General features: G+C 39.7%; 1 protein-coding gene across 30 annotated transcripts in view; it reads right to left on the reverse strand.

The window, feature by feature from the left end:
* Positions 1-23,680, reverse strand: part of TENM3 (teneurin transmembrane protein 3) — a 1,299,256-nt gene that overhangs the window by 222,142 nt on the left and 1,053,434 nt on the right. For 2 of the 30 annotated variants that reach the window (XM_081875185.1, XM_081875182.1), the window contains exon 1: positions 13,794-14,070. The exons of 26 other annotated variants lie outside the window; for them this stretch is intronic. The gene's annotated coding sequence lies outside the window, so the exon portion shown is untranslated. Of the gene's footprint in view, positions 1-13,673; positions 14,071-23,680 lie in introns of those variants that run through there. 2 more of the 30 variants (XM_081875181.1, XM_081875186.1) reach the window with 2 other exon arrangements.

Consider the following 23,680-nt stretch of genomic DNA (forward strand, 5'->3'; position numbering starts at 1 on the left):
AGGCAAACTGATGCCAACAACATGTTCCACAAGCTTTGAGGCAACATTATCCAGCCATCCCATAAACAAATCAGAGTGAATGCTTATTAAATATAGAAATTTAACAAATATAACATAATAATGATAATAAATGGTCAGCATCATCTGATCTCGCTTCAAACACATCAAGATGAGTGCTCATTAAACACGCCATCTGGCAGCACTCAGAACTGGTGAAAAAGAATGTCTTCCATTACCTTGGAATCCTATCACTTCAGTTCTCCAAGTAAGAAACATGAGCAAATATTAACGATATGTTTTTATATTACTGATGGAAAAAATTAGAGTACAACAGCATAACCTTGGGCCAGTCACACTTCTTTGAAGTCTCTCAGCCCCACTCACCTCACAGAGTGTTTGTTGTGGGGGAGGAAGGGAAAGGAGAATGTTAGCCGCTTGGAGACTCCTGAAGGGGAGTGAAAGGCGGGATATCAAATCCAAACTCTTCTTCTTCTTCTTCTTCTTCTTCATAACTAAAGTCACACCTCAAACTAGCTGGCATATGCACAAAAGAGCACTTAGAAGAAAACTTCCATTTGTTCATATTCTGTCATTCTACAAAAATGAAGATCTTCTCGTTTCCATATCCTTCATCTCCCCTTTAAGCACTGAGATGTGGTTTCCTCAAAAGCAAAATACTCATTAGGTTACTTGTCTGACACAAGCAGATCTTGAATCAATTTAGCAAGCATGAGTTATAATTGACTTGGAAAGGAATTATTTCTGTTTATGAGCCTCCTCAGATGTGTAGCCAAAGGGACCATTTAGAAATATTTCAGCCAAGTCAGATATACAAACGCAATATCTAGCACTCAGGAAAATTATAGCATGTAGATTTATGTCATTTCCCAAGAACTCTGTTTCCACAAATGAATGAATGGAACAGAAACACTACAAATATGAACACACACGTCAGATGAATATTTGAATTATTCTTCCTCTCAATGTCTAATAATTGAGATTTAACAAATGTTTGTTTCAATATGCCACATTAGAATATGCAGTGCTAGTTTGTAGAAAATTGGTCTAAGGTAGGATAGTAGGCTTAATTCTATTATTCATGATATGGAATCATGAACCAACTGCAATTTTATCAATCAAAATACATGCATTTGAGTTCAGTTCTAAACATATTGTTTGTATTGACTTCAATTTCTCTCAAATAAGTTGCTCACCTTGACAACTATAAAGCCCAATAAAGAAGTCCCATTAAGTTTTGTGCAACTTTCTTCCAAGTAAATATACAGAGGTGGAATAAATATTAATCAGAAGTAACTTCCATTAATTTCAGTGAGGTTTTCTCTCGTTAGTGAGTACAGGATTACAGACTGAACATCGTGGAACTTACTTCTAAGGGATGGTACTGCATGACATATATCAGTACTGTACACTGGCACAATAGGCTGTAAAAGATTGCCATTATTTAATCCTCAAGTATTGCCTATTATTACCACAATGACTGTATTGCTGTAGTGCATGGAAATATGTTTCTCGTTTCTACAAATCTGACAATTCTATCCAGAAATACTGATCATATCTGAAATAAGCATGGTCCCAGAAATTCCACCCATAATCTAGATCCACATACATATAAAAAGGTAAAGGTACCCCTGACCGTTAGGTCCAGTCGCGAATGACTCTGGGGTTGCGGCACTCATCTCACTCTTTAGGCCAAGGGAGCCGGGGTTTGTCTGCAGATAGCTTCTGGGTCATGAGGCCAGCATGACTAAGCCGCTTATGGCGAACCAGAGCAGCGCACGGAAATGCCGTTTGCCTTACCGCTGGAGCAGTACTTATTTATCTACTTGCACTTTGACGTGCTTTCGAACTGCTAGGTGGGCGGGAGCAGGGACCGAGCAATGTGAGCTCACCCCGTCGCGGGATTCAAACCACCAACCTTCTGATCGGCAAGCCCTAGGCTCAGTGGTTTAGCCACAGCGCCACCCGATATACAAATATAATAATCAATAAATTATGAATTCCTCTATGACATATGGAGAATGATTTTAAAAGAAAAATTGTTTATTAATGATTGTCATGTTGGGCAAAATCAACACTGCCACAGATACAATCATGCTCCTGAAGTATGCACCAGCCAGCAAATGACTTTCAACATTTGCTTACAGCGTAATCCTAACCATCTCTACTCAGAAGTAAATACTACTGAACCCAATGGGGCTTGCTCCCAGGTAAGTGGGATTAGGATTTCTGCCTGAATAAACTGTTTAGTGCTTGTACAATGATTCTAGTTCAACATACTGCAAATCATTTTGACTTTTAGTGTGCACCACTGTTGGTTATAGAAACTGGGGTCAATTCTGTTACATCCTCTGTGAGTTTAAGTCAATATTACTCAAGTGTGTAAAATTCCACCCAGTTTAAACATACAGATACCCAAGGACAACTTTGCAGAACTACAATATCCTATTCAATGGTGTTCCTTGTGGTGACATCCATCCACAGAACTGGGAGATTATTTTCACTAGTTCTTCCTCTCCGTGCAGCTCCCTGCACACTCCCAAAACTGCTAAAGGGTTAGGATCCTTTGGAACAGCATAGAGGCAGGGGCTTCAGGGGACAAGTGAGATCAGCAATAACAGTCCTCATTTCACTGACATAAGCCTTTTCTGGATCAAATAGCCATCCACCAGTGCAAGAGACAACACTGGATACAACCCAAAGAATGCTACACGGCTCATCATTCAATCATTTCTTATTGCAGCCATGTATTACATGGTGCCATTTTCAATGCCTTTGGAAATAGATGGTCCCTTCTGAGATTCTTTCATTGCCAATTACATTTTAACAACATGCATTTTCCCCCTCCAGTTTTTTCATAATATTCCAAGTTGTGCCACTAAAGTTACAATAGAGTTAGGGATTTATCCTTTCATAATATGAGAAGTGTTGCCCAACTCAGCTTTTAACGTTTTCTTCTAAACCACTGCCCTAATGAATTTCACCTTCATTTTTATGCTTTTCCTTACACCAACTTCCATTGGTCTTTACAGACAAGGGTATCCACCCTTCTTTTTTCACACCCGAGGTATGCAGCTGTTGTTCATTTGCAGTACCTAATTCAGGCAACACTCCCTTAGTAAGAGACACCTGATGCATGGAAATTACATACACTGCCTTGTGTTCTATTGATGAAAGGTGGGATAATACTGTATAGGCAACCCTCGATTTATGTGGGGCTTGCATTCCAGGTCATAACATGTGACAGTGGAGCATGTATAAGCCCACTTCACCCTGTTACACTTAATGCTTCTGCCCCCGGCCTGCCTGTTCCACCTCCTTTTCCAGCCACTTCTGGGTTGCTGTGATGTGCACATGCATAGCCACACATCAATTGGACATGCATAAATTGGCCATTGTCTGTAATACATACATGTGTGCACACCCAAACTATGATAAGTTGGGATTCAAGTGAATCCTGAAGTACTGATTGCCTATGACAAAATTTGGATCAATATTGTAAGGGGAACTGCATCATTTTTATCTCATTTTGTATCTTACAAAACAGCTGTTTACTCCAGCACATAACTAAACAATAGAAGTTACCAGCATGCAAACAATTAAAGAAAGTAACTGTAAATTAGTGCACAAGAATCACAATGCCTTATAGTGTGTACAAGTCCTTTGAAGGCCAAAGCTTTGTTTGTCCTACAGATAGCTTCTCCAACTGAAAAGCGTATGCCTAGAATTCACGCTCTGTTATACTCAGTCTGATCAATTAGTAATAAAGAATAATGGTTTTTATCCGTGGAGTGAGATCACCTGGGCTCACTGTTCACTCATTACTTTATAGGTTGAAATGCCAGTCCTTTATGAGTCTCTGGAGCATGCATGCCCCTTCATTACAGGGAGAAAGTAATAAGTGAATGGGGTAGCACAGCATTTATATGAGCGTGATATTTTTCTGAAAGCCCAGTAAAACAAAGCCATTCTTTACAAGGACAGGTTGGTGGGCAGGGAGGTATTGCATTCAAACAAATGCTGCATAGCCTATTCACTCTTTAATTTCTACTTGTAGTGAATGGAAGGGGCATGCATGAGCAAAAGACTCATACCAAATTGAGATTTCTCTTGGGAAATTAATGAGCAAACAGGCCCGCAAGGTTGGTTCAAGTCATAAATACTCCAGATCTGAGCTATCCCATTAGACTGTATCCTGGAAGGAACTCTATTTGTTGTCAAGAGCAAAACAAAATCTCAATTAACTCAATTACATCCCGGTATATAGAGCCTTTCTAGAGGTGTCTCTGAAAAGTGCTCCAAAAGATTGAGTGACCTGTAGGGCAATCTGAAGAAAGCATGACCTCTAGGCTCTGCATAAGAGGTTAATCCCGCTCCATCCAAGTCTGAGGGCCAAACATGTTAATTGCATGTTAACAGGAGCTCAGGACTGTGGCAGAAAAAAGTCATACTTCCCCTCTCACCCCCAGCATTCCAAGACTGTTCAGGCTTCCCTTACCTGCTATTTACATAACAAACAAAAAAAATGGGTCTGTTAATGGCACTCATTAATTCCACATCTAGCTTAGTCCCAAAATACACAAAAAAATCAGGGGAGTAAAGGATTGAGTGTCTCTTTCTCTTTTACACACACACACACACACACACACACACAGAGAGAGAGAGAGAGAGAGAGAGAGAGAGAGAGAGAGAGAGAATATGAATCAAGGCATAGAAGCAGTGAAGATCCACATCACTTTCATCTTCTCTAAAGCTCAGCAAAAATTGAAGCAAAACCCTTCCCCTGAGTCTTCTGAGGTCTCTCTCTCCTCTCACATTTTGCCTTGCATTTTGAGGAAGGAATGAAGTAAGCAGCTAAAGTATTAATGGTTCTCTAGCATGACTGCCAGTTCCTTATTGCACATGGGGAAACCCTCCATGCGTAGGGAAAAGAGTAGAAGTACATAGGAACCAATAGTAATACTCAAAGTAGCCAGGCTCCTTTTAGCTTCATTGCTCTCTCTCACTATGTATTCATTGCTCTCTCCACTATGTATTAAAACAAAAACCCAACCCTAAATGAAACTAGACAATAATGATGTGTGTGTTTTCTGATAAGGTTCACATTTGCTGGCAGGGTTTCTGTGTTTTAAATGTCTCATGACAAGCAGAAGTTCAAGAGCTGCAGATACAGTGATAAAAGAGGCTAAGTCTATTGAATTTTAACCTACTGTCTAGCTATGAAAGACACATGGATGTAACTTTCAGGAGTGCTTTTGCTGTAGTGCTTTGAAAGGATATTCCCTATCAAAATAAATAAATAGAAAACAAGATGCGTGTTGAAGTTGTGCTTTTGATTAGTCAAAAATCATTGGTCAATCCACCAGTCAAATATTGTGAAATATTTGAAATGACATCGAGTATTCTGAAAGCACTAACTCTTTATAGCAAAGAAAGGGTTTGTCTTTGACTGACTCCATTATTTAATGTCTCACTGCAGCAGTATTTCATGTGCTTTACTTCAAGCAGTACCTTCAGTTCTTTTGACAGCATTTTTGACAGCTCCCCCCCCCCCACACTCGAGACCAATCCCTCACAGGAACTGACTGCTATGATGTTCTATGCCTGCTACAGGGGTAAGGGGCTAGCGGCCCTTCTTTGTGCCCTTGCCCACCACAAGTCTCTCCTGGGAAATTCCTGAGAAGTGGAGGCCTTTAGGAAAGGCCTACAATGGCAGCAAATGTGGGAGGGGACGGACGGACTGTAGCTCACCAAGTGTACTTTCTTTTTTAATTTATCTATGATACATAATGAGAAAAGCAGAACCTATTTTTGCTGAGTTCTCTGCATGTGCTAGAGAGCTTAGGAATGGGGTAAGTAGCAGAGTTGGGCTACTATAAATAATTGTTTGAGATCCTGTATAAAAAAATAACAATCCAGGATTGCTTTACTCAATATAAATCTATTACAATAAAACAAAGCAATAAAAGGTATAGCTATATTTAAAAGAAAATCAGCTTAAAAATAAGAAGCTAATCTGCATCTCCCCCCCCCCCAATATTTCTTCCTCTGCAGGACCCTATCAATTCACCTGTGATTTGGCAGTCTAGCACCCTGATGAAGATGCAAACTGCTAAAACTCAGCCCTCAGATTGATCGATCAATGGGGGATAATATTCCCCCCCCCCTTCTCAGCTGATCTGCATAGATCAGCTTTGGGACTGTGCACCTGTGTGTGCATGCATGTGCGAGTGTAGGGTGGCCAGAACCACTTTTGACTGCCACATTGTCCTTGGAGGTGAACATGCCTCTCAGGTTAGTCACCCCTCACCATAAACAGGGCATGAGACCAAATTTAGAAGTATTAAAGGACACAAGAAGAAAAAAAAAATTATGTACCCAGGGAAACTTGAAGACAGCATTTCACAGATGGGTGGGAACATTGAAAACAGCCTCTCTTGTGTTTCCTTGTACCTCACCTGGGGGCATTTGGAAGAAGACATTTGAAAACCTGGTAACTGCTGGCTATTAAGCCAAACCAAAATTTTTTGACTGCTGTTGAGCACGCATATAGTATCACAGGGTACTAAGGCTTGCCTTACTTTCAAAGCCATGTGGCATGGTATGTGGAGGCAGAGAGAAAGGGCCCTTGGGTTCCTGGAAGTGATTCCATAATTCTTTGGATCCTGGCCATATCTTTGGCAGGATGCTCTGAACTTAAAAAAAGGCTCATTATAGGGTTTTGGTTTTTTTAGAACTTTAAAATGATTGAAAGATAGAGACAAACAGAGACAGACAAAGAGGCAGAGAATGTGTATAAGAGAGATCTAAGTGAGAAAATGCTTAGCTTGTGGGAGTTTGTCTACACTGCACAAAATTAAAAACCACTTAAGTTACATCTTGACATAGTTTCATAATTAACCACTGAGAACACTGGAACCTATGGAATAATCTTTAATTTATACAGTATAGACAATATTATTGGATAGAGGGGGAAACATTTTGCTTAATTATAATCAAATGGCAGATATAAAAACCTTTGCCCCGTGATATGTTGAAAAGCCTCTGACTGCAACTCTCTGATTAACCACCACTATTGTTGTCGTTTTAAAAAACCCCAATTGTCTTACCTAATTTATTTCTTTAATTACATTTATATCTCATCTTTCCTCCAAGGAGCTTCAGGTGGTATACATAGTTCCCCTCCTCCCCATTTTATCCTCATAACAACCCTGTGAGGTAGGTTTGTGTGATTTTAATTGTGGCAACTGCTGGTCAACAGACATTTTGGACATTTTAAATTTTAAAAAGTTGGTTGTGACTCATCTCAATTATAACTAAAGTCCGAAGACCTGAACTTTAAAAGGCAATTAATATCAATAATGAATTTCAGTGGGAGGGAGTTATACATGTGCTTAACATGAGAAATGATAGGATTTAAAAGTTCTTAACTTGATCAAATCATACTCCATGTCAGTTACTTCTAAGTAAATGTGCTTTCGTATTGCAATGATAGTCTTCAAATAACTTTTCATAATATCCAAAGTTTCAGTTCAGAGGTTGAAGTCCTCACGGGAATTCACTCAATCAGTCAGCAATTTTCTAAATGCATTTACTGACTGAATTGACCCAAGAATACATAAACCCACCATAACTACTTGTGAATTTTGGAATAGGTCCAGTCAAATATGTATAACTTTAAGTTTTATTCAGATCAAGAAAACTTACATATAGTATGCTTAACTAGAGGCACAGCCTTTATTTTTATCTAATTTTTACTGTAATATCTAGAACAGCCTCAGTTCTCGTTGACTTGAACCAAGTCCAAGTAAGCTGTTTCATACACCAGCTACATCACCAGCTAAAACTGAAGCTGGTAACTTACTCTTCATATTAGATTTTTTTAAAAAATCTAGGGAAGAAGAGAAGAAGAGTTCGGATTTGATATCCCGCTTTATCATTACCCGAAGGAGTCTCAAAGCAGCTTCTCCTTTCCTTTCCTCCCCCAAAACAAACACTCTGTGAGGTGAGTGGGGCTGAGTGACTTCAGAGAAATGTGACTGGCCCAAGGTCACCCAGCAGCTGCATGTGGAGGAGCGGGGACGCGAACCCGGTTCACCAGATTACGAGTCCACCGCTTTTAACCACTACACCACACTGGCTCTCTGGGAAGTAGAATAGCAGCTGGTCCTTTGCACAGAAAATAACCATTATCTTTAAAAGATCCTTAAGAGAAGATATAGGCTGGTCAGCTAGCTGGGTCACTTTAATATTTAATGAAGTGTATTTCCATATCTGTCAAACAATAGGCTAAACCTTTAAGTACTAAAATCTACCATCATCAGTAAAATGTCCGTCTAAATTTTGAAAAACTGACTGATGAGTTATGATAAAAAGAAATCAGCTTTCAAAACAGAAAGAGAAGATGATGATAAAACTATATGATGAAATCTGTTGCAGTGGTAAACCAAGCGGGGGGGGGGGGGAGGACTGTCATAAAAAAAAGGCCAAATGTTTTTTTCCAACTCTATCAAGGTCACTTTACTGATGATATGCTCAATAATATGATAATGCATTTAACCACTTTCCTTGCATCTGACTTCGACCTTATCGCAAATCCAAATGGCCTTGTTTAACTACCCTGGCCTTTCAGCATTTCCCTGAACAAAGATAATTAAGGAGATGTACTGCCCCCTTCTATCACAGGAACTGAAAGACAAATAAACTTTTAAGAGCACGGTCAGGTGTCTTTTGCAGTAATGTATAACATTTAAGCAGAGGGCAACATTAATGAAATAATGGTTAAATAATTATAAAAGGTTAACTATCTTAACTGTGTTACATAAGGCAATTTTGTTTTAGTTAAAAAGAAAGAGTGTTAAAAGTCTTCCAGACTACATTTTACAGCTCCCCGGGCAACATTCCCCTCCTATTAAAATCAGTTTATGACTGAAAGAGGTGTTCTGCAAAAAATTAGCACAAACAATTTGGAGATGGCTACTTTCAATAAAAAGTTCATTTTAAAACTGAATTTTGCAGGACAGCTACATTTATTTCTTTTGTCTAAAATAAAAATGTACCCATTTGCAAAAAGGCTTTATAACACTTGCTTCTCACTTTCTTAGTAAATCTTTTTCTTTCAACATACAAAAAACAAACCCTGTTAGTCAGGGTTCTTAAAAAATTATAGTACAAACCAGTGTGCCACATGACTAATTTCATACACCCGGCAGGGGTTGCAGCTTAATAATTTTCAATCAAATTTTAACTAGCTTGAATTATTAAATGAATGTCCGCAAAGTCTGATAGAAAAAGAACCCAAGAACTACTAAATAAAACAGGTGAAATCAATGCAATGAAAAAGGAGACATTAAAATCAGCAATATAAAAAAAAGTTCACTTCCTTCTTCACTTTTTGCAGCAGCATAGCCAACATGGTCACTGAGCTAACATTTAAGTTAGAATGTGTTAATAAACCTGTGGGTTTCTTCTAATATCTAGCCAACCTGCCTTCCTTTCACAAATGATTGCCTCCTACCCAAATATTTTTGAACTTCAGAAAATGTTTAAAAAGCATTGTGCATAGCGGGGGGGGGGGGGAGCTGCTCTTCAAAGAAAAAAGTAGTACCAAAAACTGTGTGTGGAGTGTGTGAGAAAAGATCTAGATCTGTCTGTAATTACTTACACCTGTTTCTCCAGGATTAAGGGTACAAACCTATACATACTTACCTGAGAGTAAGCCTAACCAAACTTAGTGGAACTTACTTCTGCATAGACGTGTATAGGATTGCGCTGGAAAATGGTGTGTTTTTTTACGGTTACCCCATACATTTAAAATAAAATAATTAAAATTGGTAGAAAGCCATGTCATTTATCGTTATAAAACTTAGAAAGTGAAACTGCTGTCCATTCACAAAGTACTGTGGAGATCTGTAGTACCACTTTTTAAAACAAGTATATATTATTGACACACCAATCTTGTCCTACTGAAATCACACGAATAAACTACTATCACCCTTATTCTAAATATATTTCACTCAGTAATAAACACCACTAAAGTAAGTGAGGCTTAATCTGTGTTGTGCAAAAATAAGAATCCCTAAATACTTTTCTATGTTTATGATCCAAATTTGAAGCTCCACCTATTTCACATGACTTTATAATGGTGTTCCAGTTTTGTTTTCCCACCTCGCTTTTTTGGGATATTGTCTAAAGGCTTGGGTGTGGGTAGTTGTTGCATAATGACTCTGGAGAATAAAAATTACAATCCAGTCTGATACCCTTCATTGGCAACACTTTTGCAGGTGGTGGCATATGCAAGATTTCAAGTTACACAATTCAAAATGGAGAGCAGCTTCTGCAAGTACCTTAAATAAAAGTAACACAGGAGTTAATACTGCTCACTGTGAACTTATGCCTGTTCTGCCATATTGCACTTACAACTCTAAACATAATGCATATGGCCATTTTGATGCACAGACCTTTCTACAAAAAAAGAGAAAATATGCACTGTTAATTCATGCACTTAGTAAGTAATGAAAATCTGAAAGGTTAATTAAATTTGCTTTAAATACTATGAATATTTATAATCCAACTATTGAATAGGTTCGATTCAGTTTCCTATCTTCAGAAAAAGGAGGCTCATTAGGACGCAGGCCTAAAAAAAGGTTGGGAAACAAATAATCAAAATTTCCCATCAACAGGCCTTTAAACTAAAGCTGCAGTGCAATTCATTTGCAATTTGTACATATTTCTCTGTATAGAAATATTTAAATGGAGCCCTTAATAAAAGAATAATGGGCTTGTATGTTGCTGCAAAAACAAGATGCAAATCTCCAGTTACTCCTTCTAGTCCTGTTCTTGAGCTGCTCTTATTCATTTCAATGGGGCTCAAACAGGTCTCAAAAAGACTTTACAGTGGGTTGTGCTCATAAAAAACTGTTCTACAGTGAAAAGGAAAACAAAGTTCCAAAGTTCCCATTCAGAGGAAACGAATTCAGGCTATCATATTCTGTATATACACGGCATCCGCATTTATTTCTAGAAAGGTTGGTTAAATTTGCTAGTCACCATTGTTTAGTTCAAAGAACGGGCTGAAAAGGAAAAGGAAAAGTTATAAACAAAATGTGAAGTTCTGTATTCTGATCCTTTAATTGCTGATCATAGCTGAAAAGGGGTCTTTTTTCAGCTAATTGTATAAGTCTTGTTAAATCTTTTGAAATGCACTTCAGCAAATGCAAAAATACAGCTCTGAATAGGTTCTTTAATTTGGGTCATTTTACATTACTTGCAGTAGTGATGGGTGCTTAGCAACCCTTCTCTTGTGAATCTTCTAAAGAACTGAATACCTGGCATAAAGCATGTAATCTGTCATACACCATTAATTATCAGGATCACTGTATTTAGACAGCTACTATCACTTCAGAAGAGAAATTCTTTCCACTTTAAACTGAAATTACTTTAAATTTCTGTGTCCAAATCTGAACTGGGAAAGAAAACAAAACAAAAACTTTTAGTGTTAATAATAATGAACAGCTAATTAAGTAAAAGATCTACATAGGCTTCCCTCCTCAAAATTGTAGAGATTTATACTGTAATGTGAATTGTTAATTTATGAAATTATCTGAAAAAGGAAACTGCACTATGTAACAATTAGCCCAATCATCTTTCTGAAACGAGCTAAGTAATTATTTTAAAAAGTATAATAGCTTTACTTAATATATTATAAACATTAAAAATGTGGAATTAACATATATACATCTGAGTGTTTTTCTTACAGTTTTCAATAGTTTTGCAAAGTGATTTCAAAAATCTACAAAAATTGAACAAGACAGGCCACCCCATGGTTTTTATGAGCAATTACATTATCATTAATACAAATATGCACATTTACTGACTCACCTTAATGGCAGTCTGTAAAAAAATCAAAAGGTAACACTGACTCATTCCATCAGGCAATCAATACAAATGATATGCTGTGCATGCTGTACAAGCTATATACAGATATGTATGCAGTGCTGGATGTTCCATTCCTTGGGAACTTTTCTCACATAATTTCAGTCAATTTATTTTGCTTTTTAAAGGGCCTACAAGGGTAAGGCAGGTCCTACTATTTATCTCCCTTGTCTTCTACTTCCTCACCAGGTCAGTAGCAGATCTGTCTTTGCCTGAAGGTCCGCAATGTCTATTTCCCACCCAACTATTCCTGAATTGACTAAAACCATTCTTGAAAGAATTTTTTTGAAGATGATAGCCAGAAAATGGAAACAAAGTTAACAAAGAGCAGCTGTCCAGGTTTGTTTGGTGAGGTAGACCACTATCCCTTCAAAGTTCCTCAAGATCCAGTCCGCATCTCAATTTTGAAATCAGCTGGAAGTATTAGCTAAAGGTTGAAGAAATGTATTAACTGCCACCACTGTATGCTTTTGTAAAAATAGAATGTGCATGAAATATGGAATGTGCATGTAAAAAACAGAATTCATAAAAAACATTCTGTATTTTAACATGTTATATATAGTGAAGCTAAACCCAAGAATTGTCCAAAATAAGTGGAATTCTAATAAACATTTCCCTTAAAGTATTTCCAACAGCTCTTAACTACCACATTAGACAATAAGCAAACAGTGGTCTCTGGATGCTTCACTCAAACATTTAAAGTTGGAGAACAAAAGGTTTATTTTTGAAAATGAAAACCTTGGCTTGTAGAACTCCAGACATGAATCTGCTTTCAATTACTGAAAGTATTTCCACTTCAGTGGAAAGGGATCAAATCTTCAACTACACCATCTTTAGGCAATGAATTTGATTATATTAAGCTCTAAGAACACAGAATGACTTTGTAACACAGTCATATATTCTGTGTATATCATGTATTAGTTATACGAAAGAAAAGGAGCTAGAATTATAAATAAAAAGCACTGGAATGTGCAACTGTTTACAGCAACTCTGATATGCCTTATTTTTTCCAGATACCGTAATAAATGTCAAAGAGTAATCCTGAGTTTACAGGAAACATTTAACAATTATTTCTAAATCAATCCAGCCTGCTTTCATGCTGTTTTAAGCTACACTACATTTGCAGTTATAAAGTTAGCTCTGTCGTTATGGACTTTGTCTTTCAAGAAAAGCCAGCCTGCTAACCAATGCCATACATGAGGTCTGCTATTCTCACAAGCGGGTGATTCCATAATTAGAAATATTTTATACCCTGTCCTTTCAGAATGCCACGGTAGATTTGCACTAATCAAGTCCAAAAGCCTGGAGGAGTCCTGCGTAAAATCTGAGCTACATCAAAAGGCAAGGATGGCGAAACGTGGTACTCCTAAAGCTCGAAAAGGAATTACTGTGAATTTCAATCTAGGCAGACGACGGAACCCCATCCTCGCCCAGGAATGAAATTTAAAGTGCTGTTACGGACAATAGGCTCGCTCGCAAGAGAACAGCTACTTGCAACTGCATCTGGCAGGCAGAGCGATCTGCAAAGTTCAGCCTGTGCCTTCGCCAGCTCAAGCCCTTGAGGGGTTAAAAAAAGCCACCTCGTTTCAAACGCCAGCATAGCCTCTCCGCACCGATTCAAAGAGAAGCGGAGCCTCCTCCCTCCCATTGCAACGCCGGAGCAAGCGATGTACAGAAAAGCAGCAGCAGCAGCGGAGCGAGGAAAACCCCGCTACATTTACCTAGAGCAGCGCTGGCGGTTCTGCCTGAAATCTTTCTAAGTGGCTCCACTCGAGGTGAGAAATCGCACTTTATCCCGCCTCGGCTTGTAAGGTCAACAGGGTCGCTTCGCAGTCACCCACCTTCCCGTGGCGGCGATTCCGCTGTCTGGGCGCGACGAGCCGAGCGCAGCGCTTCCAAGTTGAACCAGTCTAGAATGTATCATGTTACCGAGCCTGGCTTTCTCTTCAGGCACCGAGCAGCAATCAGACATGATAGGCTGAGGCTCCTCTGTTTACACCCAGGCGGGGGGAGGAGGGCGGGCGAGGCGTCCCTTAACCCTTGCGAGGCCGCGGCTCGCCACAGCCTCCCCGCTTCCTCGGGCGATTCTTAAATCACTTCTGATGGCCACAAATGTCTCGCGCTCTGTCGCTGTTCCCGGCACGTACCACGCCAGAGTGCCTCCCCCCCCCCAACGTATTGCTTGCACACACACACACACACACACACACACACACACACACACACACACACACACGCCAGCCTAGGCTGCCAAGCTGACGAGCAGCATCAAAACAGCAGCTTTTCCAAAGACAGCACATTAAGCCTTAAAGATTTGGAAAGGAGTTATTATATATTATTTATGGCAGTTCAAGAGAGAGAGAGAGAGAGAGAGAGAGGATAAAATCTGGCTGATCATGACGGGCGCTTAAAAAAATAAAATTTAAAAAAATCCCCGAGTGTGCGTTATACATCTAGATGGAAAGATTTACTTCCTTCCGAGCGCTTCAATTCCTGGACTGTCGGGAAAGAATCTTTCTCCTGACAAGACTGAAATTGTAGCAGCCCGTGCTGCTCTCCACATTTGCGTGCCTCGCAGTCCCTGAAACGGGGGATAGGAAGGAACATGCCACACGACTGTCAGTTCTTAAAACGATGCCTCTCGGGTGCAGCTTTCCAGTCGAGATGGAGACAGCCATAACGAGATGTGATTAATACAAACATGTTGCGAGCATCTATGGTCCTGCAGCATTTTCACACATCCAGCAGCGATCAAGGACTTCCAGGTTTTGCATTGTAAAGGAATGCAGAATGCGTGAAAGAAAGGATGGGATCCACTTGTCTTTTCCATGTGTGCTTAATTCTCATCAGCATTAATGACACACACATCTATCCTGAAGATGACGGAATATTTGGGCCAGAATGCAGGGAGGTAATGATCCAGAGACCTCACACTAGCCATTTTTCTTGGGCAAGCAGCTTGCACAAGTCTCTCCTTTGAAGAAATTCAAGCTACCTCCACTGAATTTGTTCCGCGTAAAGGAAGACAAGTTTTTTTGTTTGTTTGTTTTTATGCATCGTGCACAGTTTGTTGAAGAGTTACTGCCCTCGCACATGGAACTTCACTTTTGTCCCCTTTCCACAGTTGTTTCTAAATTCTATACTCTGCACCATAAACACCCATCTGCTTTGCTCACAAGCAAAAGTACAAAACTGCATTACAATACTGCAGTACAGCATCTAAAAAGTCCAGTAAAAATAGAAGCGTACAACGGCTTTAAAGGGCTAGAAACCACAACACACCATTTCCAGATGTATTTTTTAAAATCTGTTTAGATGTGTCCTTGTTTTGTTTGAAAAGGTCTTATCAAATGTACTGTTTCAGCACAGCTATTTCCTGCACTACCTGGATGAAACCCAGCTTTATGAATATTCATCAAATCTACATCACTACAGGATCATAGGAAGTATAAGAACCTGACTAGCTTTCTCCAGTGTTTGAGAAATAGATATTTACTAGTCCTATACAGAGATGCCAGGAACCTGGGGGCCTCTCCATGCTCCATACTTAGCTACAGCCCTTTTCCTTTACTGCATACCAGGTGCATACATAGCATTCAACCTGCATCTCAAACCAGTCCCAACAGGGGTCTTAAGGAAGGGTGAGTAGCCTATACAGCTGAATCCTGCTTGGAGCACAGGAATGAGGACCTGCCTTTCTCTAGACTCTTTCTTCCACCAATGCAGCAAGCAGCTGCCATCTGGACATGCCTGCATAACTGGATTAAAGGACTGCAACACAGACAATTGTAAACCCATGGTATTTATCCTGACTCTCCTCTCGCTCATGCAACAACAGCACCTCATCTCAGCTGCTATAACATTCTGCATGTTGGTCTTGGCTCTTGCCAATTCAGAACGTCTCCACTACATTCATGCCCCCCACCCCTTAGTTGCTATGATCATGTCACAGTATCATCTTCAAGGTCCATTTTCAAACATCCATCTGCTTTCATAGTTTCCTATTCTATATTATTTATATATTATACAGTTAAGTTAAGCCTACTGGAAAGGTTCTGTTTTAGATCTGTATCCTGAAGAGAAACTAAATATGACCAAAATAATTCTCAAATATTTCAAAATATTACCTGATTAAATATATTGTTCATCAATATTCTATATGAAAGATGTAAAATAAAGTCAGAGTCCACTTTAATAATAGTGAATCACATCTTTACTTTAAACTAATTAAAGCAAAACCAGTAATAAGAAACCCCAAAAGCTAGAAAAAAATCCAGTCATGATAACTTTGAAGTTATAATCTCTTTGCCCACTGTTATTTCCAAATAATACAGAAGTATTAAGAAATTTATTATCCAATCAGAGTTATAAAATATAGACAGGCAAAATTAAAACGACCCAATTATTTTAATTTGGCTATCAAGTACCAGGGCAACATCACCTTCTTCCAAGGAAAGTATGACATTTTAATTTCAAATAATGAGGATCAAGCCAATTAGCTTGTATGTGTCTCCAAACTCCTTGTCATGCAAGTAAAATGTGGTGGTTGCTTTTGTTGTTTTAAAGCTTGTTGTTTGAAGATGAAATAGTAAAATAAATAGTAACACTGGAGATAGAATATCTAAAATATAAAACTCTAGTTTCTTTTTAAGGTTTTGATGATAAACTCCATTTTGTGTCAGTACTCTAGAGTGGGCAATATTTTTTCCATCTCATGAACATCTGTATTGCACTAAATAACAAGAAGCTTCCCTAATGCCACTAAGGGTAAGGGCAGACAGAAATATGTAGATACCATTGGCTGCACTGCTCTGATCCTACACAGAAATATGGCAGATACAAAGACCTAGAGAGGGGAAAAATAAGTAGGGTCCTAAAAAGGGCTCTGAGAAGGAAGCAGGAGGCTGTCATGGGGTAGTAATGGAAGAAAGAGTAGCAGAGTAAAATGATGAAAAAATGAAAGGGGCAGAGAGAAAAAATTAAGAAGGGAAAGAAAGTTGGGAGAAGGAATAGGCAAAGTGGAGAGGTGCACTTTGCAGAGAGTTGTGGAGATGAGAAAGGAACCTCACATATTTATTTTAAATAACCGACCACATCCTTGACATTACATCTCTATATTAAATTTTATAACGAATCCACAATCTGCCCAGGAGATATTGAAACTGCAACCACATATATAGTTTCTTTAGAGTATTTATGACCTGTCGTCATAGTAATGATTTCAAGGCGGGGTACAATAAAATTGCAATAAAAGCAAGCAATCATTTCAATTAATACTAGCAAGAAAGCAAGTAAAAATCAATGAACAGCATAACAACTAAGGAATGGTTGCACTTCTAATCTGAACAATTAATAATCCATGAACGGTTGACCAAACCAGCCATATATTAAGCTGGTCTGGAATATAAACAGATCAGTGCCAGCCAGACATCTGACGGGATGGTTTTCCACATATAGGGCATCCCCATGGAAAAGGTCCTCTCCTGCATGATGTATACCGTAACTCTTGCTGGTAGGGTGCAGTTATTTAGCAGCCAGCTCACATTCAATTTTGCTTATTGCTTATATGACCACAAGGTAAATTTTAATTTAGTAAGCTGGATGTTGGAAAAGAGTAGAAACAATTATGTGGGGTAAATAAAGATTTGCAAGTTGGGGTTGCTATGCATAGAAATTGAGAACCAATGTGATTAAATAACACTGCAATACAACATTTGTTGACAAAGGATAGCTCAAGGCTTTCAGTGTCAGATTACCATTTTATGGGGGGGGGGGGAGATAGTTCCAAGAAGTTGTTTTATTAAGGGTCCACAAATTTTGCTTTGGGTTACCAAGTAAGCAATAAATAGTGGTCACCATTGAATCCACCACATCCTTTGTGCATGGAAGATAATTTGGTGGAGAGAAGCACAAGCCTCTCTCATGTTATGCTGAGCTTTAGAAGTGGCAGGTCTCTCACACTACTTCTATCTGCTTCAAAGCTCAGGGGCATGGAGTAGTGAGGTGAATTTCTTTTTAATACTCTGGGTGTCTGAGGTAGCAAAATCACTTCTGCTTGCTCTAGAGTTCAGCTGTATAATAATAATAATAATAATAATAATAATAATAATAATAATAATAATAATAATAATAAAATTTATTTATATCCCGCCCTCCCCAGCCGAAGCCGGGCTTAGGGCAGCTAACAACAATAAAACAGTACAAAAGTACAACACAAACAACACTCTAAAATCATTCATTATAAAATTAATTAAATTCAAGCCACTGGCCACCATTGGGCCAGAGCTCCGCGAAGATTGCCGAGGGAGGGAGTCAGGCTGTGCCCTGGCCAAAGGCCTGGCGGAATAGCTCTATCTTGCAGGCCCTGCGGAAAGATGTCAAGTCCCGCAGGGCCCTAGTCTCTATAACATAAGAAACCTTTCTACCTCTCCTCCGAATAGTGAGATGGGAAGAAGAGGTTCTTGTGGCACTGAGGAGGGACCCTCTTCCTAGCGAACAGATCTGTGGAGCCATACATAAGGGACATGCCTATGCAGAAATACTTAGATTTTGCTGCATCTGTGACAGTTGCAGTCCCAAGTGAAAATTACATATTATCTTAAATTTTAGGGAGCCATATCATGTAGGAACAACATGATTAGATTTTACATTAGTAAATTTATTAATTGATATTTCTCATTTGGGGAGAACAACAAGTCAAATAAGTAGTTTAGTATCAAAATCCTACCTGACTGGTAGGAAAATTGGCCCATCACAATCAAGAGTCATTGTCATACCACCAATGCCACAAATTCGGTCCTAATACAGGTTTTGTAGCAGCTGGTTTGCTATAAACAATTCACTGCCTATCACATGAAGTCAGTAATCAAGATTTTTCAATTAACCAGGCATGTCCAGAATTTAGGTGCTAAAGGAATGCAAAAGATTGCGGAACATTTCCCCCACTCCTGAATGGCTTGACACTGTTTGGCAAAACAGTGCGTTAAACAGAGGTATTAATATTTTCCAATTTCTACTGAAATTGTTATGCTTAACACATAGAAATGTATTTGTTGCTTTTTTAATGTTATAGCTTATAATCCTTTTGTGATTAACCAAGACCCTGGGTCTCCTCTTTTCCTGTTGCTCCCAGCTTCCAGTTCCCAGCAGATAACAAAAATGCTCATTATTAGCTCCCAAGGGACCCCAAAGACTTTGTTTTAATATTCTTCTAATTTGTGTTATTAAATCTCATTTCATTTCTATTACTTAGTCCATAAGACTATCCATTTTAGACCACAAATATTCCTAGTTATTATCTGGACTGATTGATGTTTCCTTGTTCTGCAGATGGGTGATCACCCTCCTAACCAGCAACTTTAACTAGCATGATCCTAACATGATCCTATTTCTCATTCTAATCCTAAGAAAATAAAATGATATAAAACCAATTCTCTCTCTCTCTCTCTCTCTCTCTCTCTCTCTCACACACACACACACACACACACACAGAGAGAGAGAGAGAGAGAGAGAGCGCGAGCGTGACAGAGAGAGCGCAAACACTGTGTCCCATCTTTTGGTTATTTTTTGCATCCCTTTCTGATATGTTTTTTGCGATGACAAGGGTGTAAAAATGGTCAATCAGGCCAACTCCCTTCCCTGATCCAGTTGCATATAGCTGACTAATCACAACAGAATGTGGATGGGAAAGTGTATTTGGATGCATTTTTCATTAAACATGTAAGAACACATGAAGCTGCTTTCTACTGAGTCTGAAAATTGGTCCATCTGCCTCAATATTTGTGTATACCATATACCAGTAGCTTTCCAGAGTTTCAAACAAAAGTCTTTTCCTGATCTACTTGGGAGATCCCACAGACTGAATCTAGGGCCTTTTGGATCCAAAGAATGCATTCTACCGCTAAGCCATGGCCTTTCCTCTAAAAGTTGCATTCCGGTGCTTGCTGAGCACAAATGAACCAGGCTTATAGACCATCTAGCCCACTGTTACCACATCTATCAGTCCTGCTCATCCTCTCTTTTCTAGGTCACTTATCTTTAGCTATCTTCTCTCCCTGTTCTTTAGCTTTTCTGTTGCTGAGACAGGGATCATTTTGTGCACAGTTGGGAAATATAGATGGTTGGAAATGTAGGAGAAGAAAGGAGAAGGAACCTGCTGGCTCTTAAGAAAGAGTTCTTACTGATCCTACAATATTTTTCTAAACTGAGATAGAATGAACAGTGAATCTTCACTATAAGAACTTAGTAGAAGCAGGGCTAAGTTCTGCTGAAGGGCTGGACAATAAGACACCCAAATAATAATACCATATGGTGTCAGGAGTTGTCCTGTTTCTTCTGTGAGTTAACAGCAATCAGCATTGAAATTCTGCAGAGCAGGTCCTATTGACTGTGGGATAAAATGGACCAGTTTAAGCCAGCAGCTGAGCTGTGCTTAACAGGCATCCTTGGTGAAAACTGGAGAAGTCAGGTATTTGAGAGACACCAATGTTGGCAGCACAAAGTTGATGAGGCAGCAGAACTAGACAGATAACTTTCAGGATGACCCAGTAGCCCTTGTAACAGTGTGCCATTGAGTTGGAGTTTACCTCAATGCAAGGGCCATTGGATTGTCCTGCTAATTATTGCACAGTAGATAATGACTCCTGTGGAGAAGCCACCACTAATACAGGATGTAAACAAGGAGCAAAGAATGCTTTGTGTTCATTTTGGCTTTTTTAGGGTGGAGTATCTGATGGGGAATTTGTGCAGTTGGGAAATCTGGTTTTGAAAAACCCTGTGCTGAGGCCTCGTTCCAGATGAATTTCCAAGCGCAACCTCCCAGTACTAGTAAAAGACCAGTTGCATTCCATAAATTACATTCACTCAGTAGTTCTTTTGTCCATGGCTATGATCCAGTGAGCCCTTTAGGTGCAGCTAAAGGCTTAAATACAGACAGTGGGGCAGTTATCTTATTTTCCCTGAAAAACAGCCTAGTTCCCCACTGAGTTTGGAAATTTCAAAAGCACTTTGTGATACTGAGATCTGAAAGTGGGGAAGGAATTTTCTTCTACGGAATGATTCACCAATTATCCACAGTGTTCCAAGTGAAAAGTCAGTGGAATGAAGCAGTACAGGAAAGGATTCCACTGAAGCAAACACTGCATGTATGGAGCCTAGTCTGCCGTGCTTCCAAATTGGAGCAGACGGAGGGAAATAGTTAGGGACTGACCTTTCAGCTTGGCTTGTTTCGGAATAGTTCAGCTTCGTTATTACCCATTCTGAGAGCAAAAGAAGAGGTGAATCTCTGATTCAGTGCCCCCAAGCTCCTCAAAGACTCTGTGCTGAAGAATAACCTATGGGCTTTATTGAACCCTTTTTCTTGGCAGTATCTGTTTGAAATGCCTAGCTTTTTAGTGTGAATTTTCTTCTTAGACATCTCTGATACAAAATATACACAATACCAAAGGATGCCAAGAGTCAACTTCAAATAGGAATTACCAAGCTTGGATCTATATGTGACTGATATACTGACAGTGACTTCCTTGGTGTTCCTAGCCAATCATGAATAATGCCACAGGTTGCCCCTGCCATAGAAGTGAGAAGTAGTGGTGGCAACTTCAAGGTTCTGGTGAGACCTGGCAAGAACCCTGTGAGCTCTTGCAAGCTCTTGCAGGGCTCTAGGAGTTCTCATTGGAACCTAGGAGCCACTGCCCCATACCTCTGGTAAGCAGGGCTTTGATGGGGGTGTCAGGGACAGGCACAGGGTGGCACTTTCCCATTTTGTCATGCCTCCCCCTCTGCTAGACCAGCATTTCCTAAAAGGATTAACCAGAGGACTTCATGCTTAATAAAATACAGCTAAGTTAACTAAATTTAAAAAAGGGATATGATAGTCTGTCTTGTGGTGGAGCCTATGTCCAGAATATACAAATTATAATTCACTGTGGAAGCCTGTGCATTCAGAGTACCAGGGAGATGGGCAAGCGGCAGTTCTGACCATCAGTCATACCCTGAGGAGATGTTTGTCTCCCCACATATTTAATTAATGTATTTATACAACACTTAATTAGTGTAGTATCTAAGAAGCATACATAAAATTGTAAAATGAATCACAATAATTCACCAAACTTTATTAAATGCCTGCTGAAGTAGTAAGGTCCTTGTCAGGTACCTGAAATTCAACAGGAAATGGGCCTGTCTAATCTCAACTAAACGGGTATTCCACAAAATCCATTCAGCCTCACTGCTCCTAGCTGGGAGTTTTGATTACACTCTCAGTGCTCCAAAGTATGATCCAGACACTCCAGCAAATTAAAAATGCATAGATCCCTAAGAATTCTCTCTTGGTGTGAAATTCTGGTGATTTAGACTCTTTCCATTTACCAAAAGTTTATCCTCACTAGTGCACTATCAGGAATATGCCTGTTAACTCTAATGATGAATACAACCAACAATGATGGTGGAATCCAAACTCCCATCTGGGAGCAGCAAGGCTGAATAGAACAGCAAAGCTACTGCTGCTATTGCCAGCCAGAGAGAAAGGTAGGTGGGCAGTATTTGTGCTGATACTGTTTGTGCTAGCTCCAGGCTAGTTTAGGATCTGATGGATGCTTGGCTGGCTCATCTCTATGCCCCTCCCTGCTCCATACATGCCATGTTTCAAGTGTCTTACATACTGCCAGTGAGTATACTGTCAGGAGTAGCTTCTGCCTGCTTGCAGTTTCAGCAGGTGCAAGCAGGGCCCTTCACTCTGGCAATGGGACATCTCCACCCCATCCAAACATCTTTTCAGATTACAAATCCTGCTCCTAGAAATGCAAACGAACATGAAGGGAAAAGAATCATCAGACAATAACCTAGGGCACTTGGTCCACCTGAGTAATTTGCCTAACAATTATGTTAAGAAACCAGCATAGCACTTCAGCAAAGTAAAAGGCTACATAGTGATGAAAGAAAAGAATTAGGCTTTGATAGAAAGAGAGACCAAAGAAGATGCAGTTCAGAAGGTAGAGCAGTGTTTCACTGAAGCTGTAATATTCCATAAACAATGTCTAAAAGGATTGTTTTCTGAAAAATAAAGCCAATTGTCACTGAAGAACTGCACAAGAGTTAAGCTGCTCCAGGTTCACCAAAAGAAAGCTTTTAGATAGCAAAGATGGAGGACGCAGAATTTGAAAAGAAAAAAAACACACTTAAGACAGAGAAGGTGGGTAAGGGAAATACTAAAAAGCAATGAAAACAGTGAAATTAATTGTTTTCAGCTGTCAGTGCAGGAACAGAAGGAAGAAGCTGCTCCACTGCAGAAGAAATGAAATATGAAGGTGGGCGTTTTGTTTTGTTTTTAAAATGGAAGGTATCATCATGCAGGATGAAGGTAAAGGTAAAGGTAAAGGCACCCCTGACCATTAGGTCCAGTCGTGGCTGACTCTGGGGTTGCGGCGCTCATCTCGCTTTACTGGCTGAGGGAGCCGGCGTACAGCTTCTGGGTCACGTGGCTAGAATGACTAAGCTGCTTCTGGCGAACCAGAGCAGTACACGGAAACGCGGTTTACCTTCCCGCCGGAGCAGTACCTATTTATCTACTTGCACTCTGATGTACTTTCAAACTGCTAGGTTGGCAGGAGCAGGGACCGAGCAACGGGAGCTCACCCCGTCATGGGGATTCGAACCGTCTGATTGGCAAGTCCTGGGCTCTGTGGTTTAACCCACAGTGCCACCCGTGTCCCAGGATGAAGGTAATGCAGGCCTA

Source organism: Podarcis erhardii (assembly GCF_964252035.2).
Source record: "Podarcis erhardii genome assembly, chromosome: 9".
In the NCBI taxonomy this organism is placed as follows: domain Eukaryota; kingdom Metazoa; phylum Chordata; class Lepidosauria; order Squamata; family Lacertidae; genus Podarcis; species Podarcis erhardii.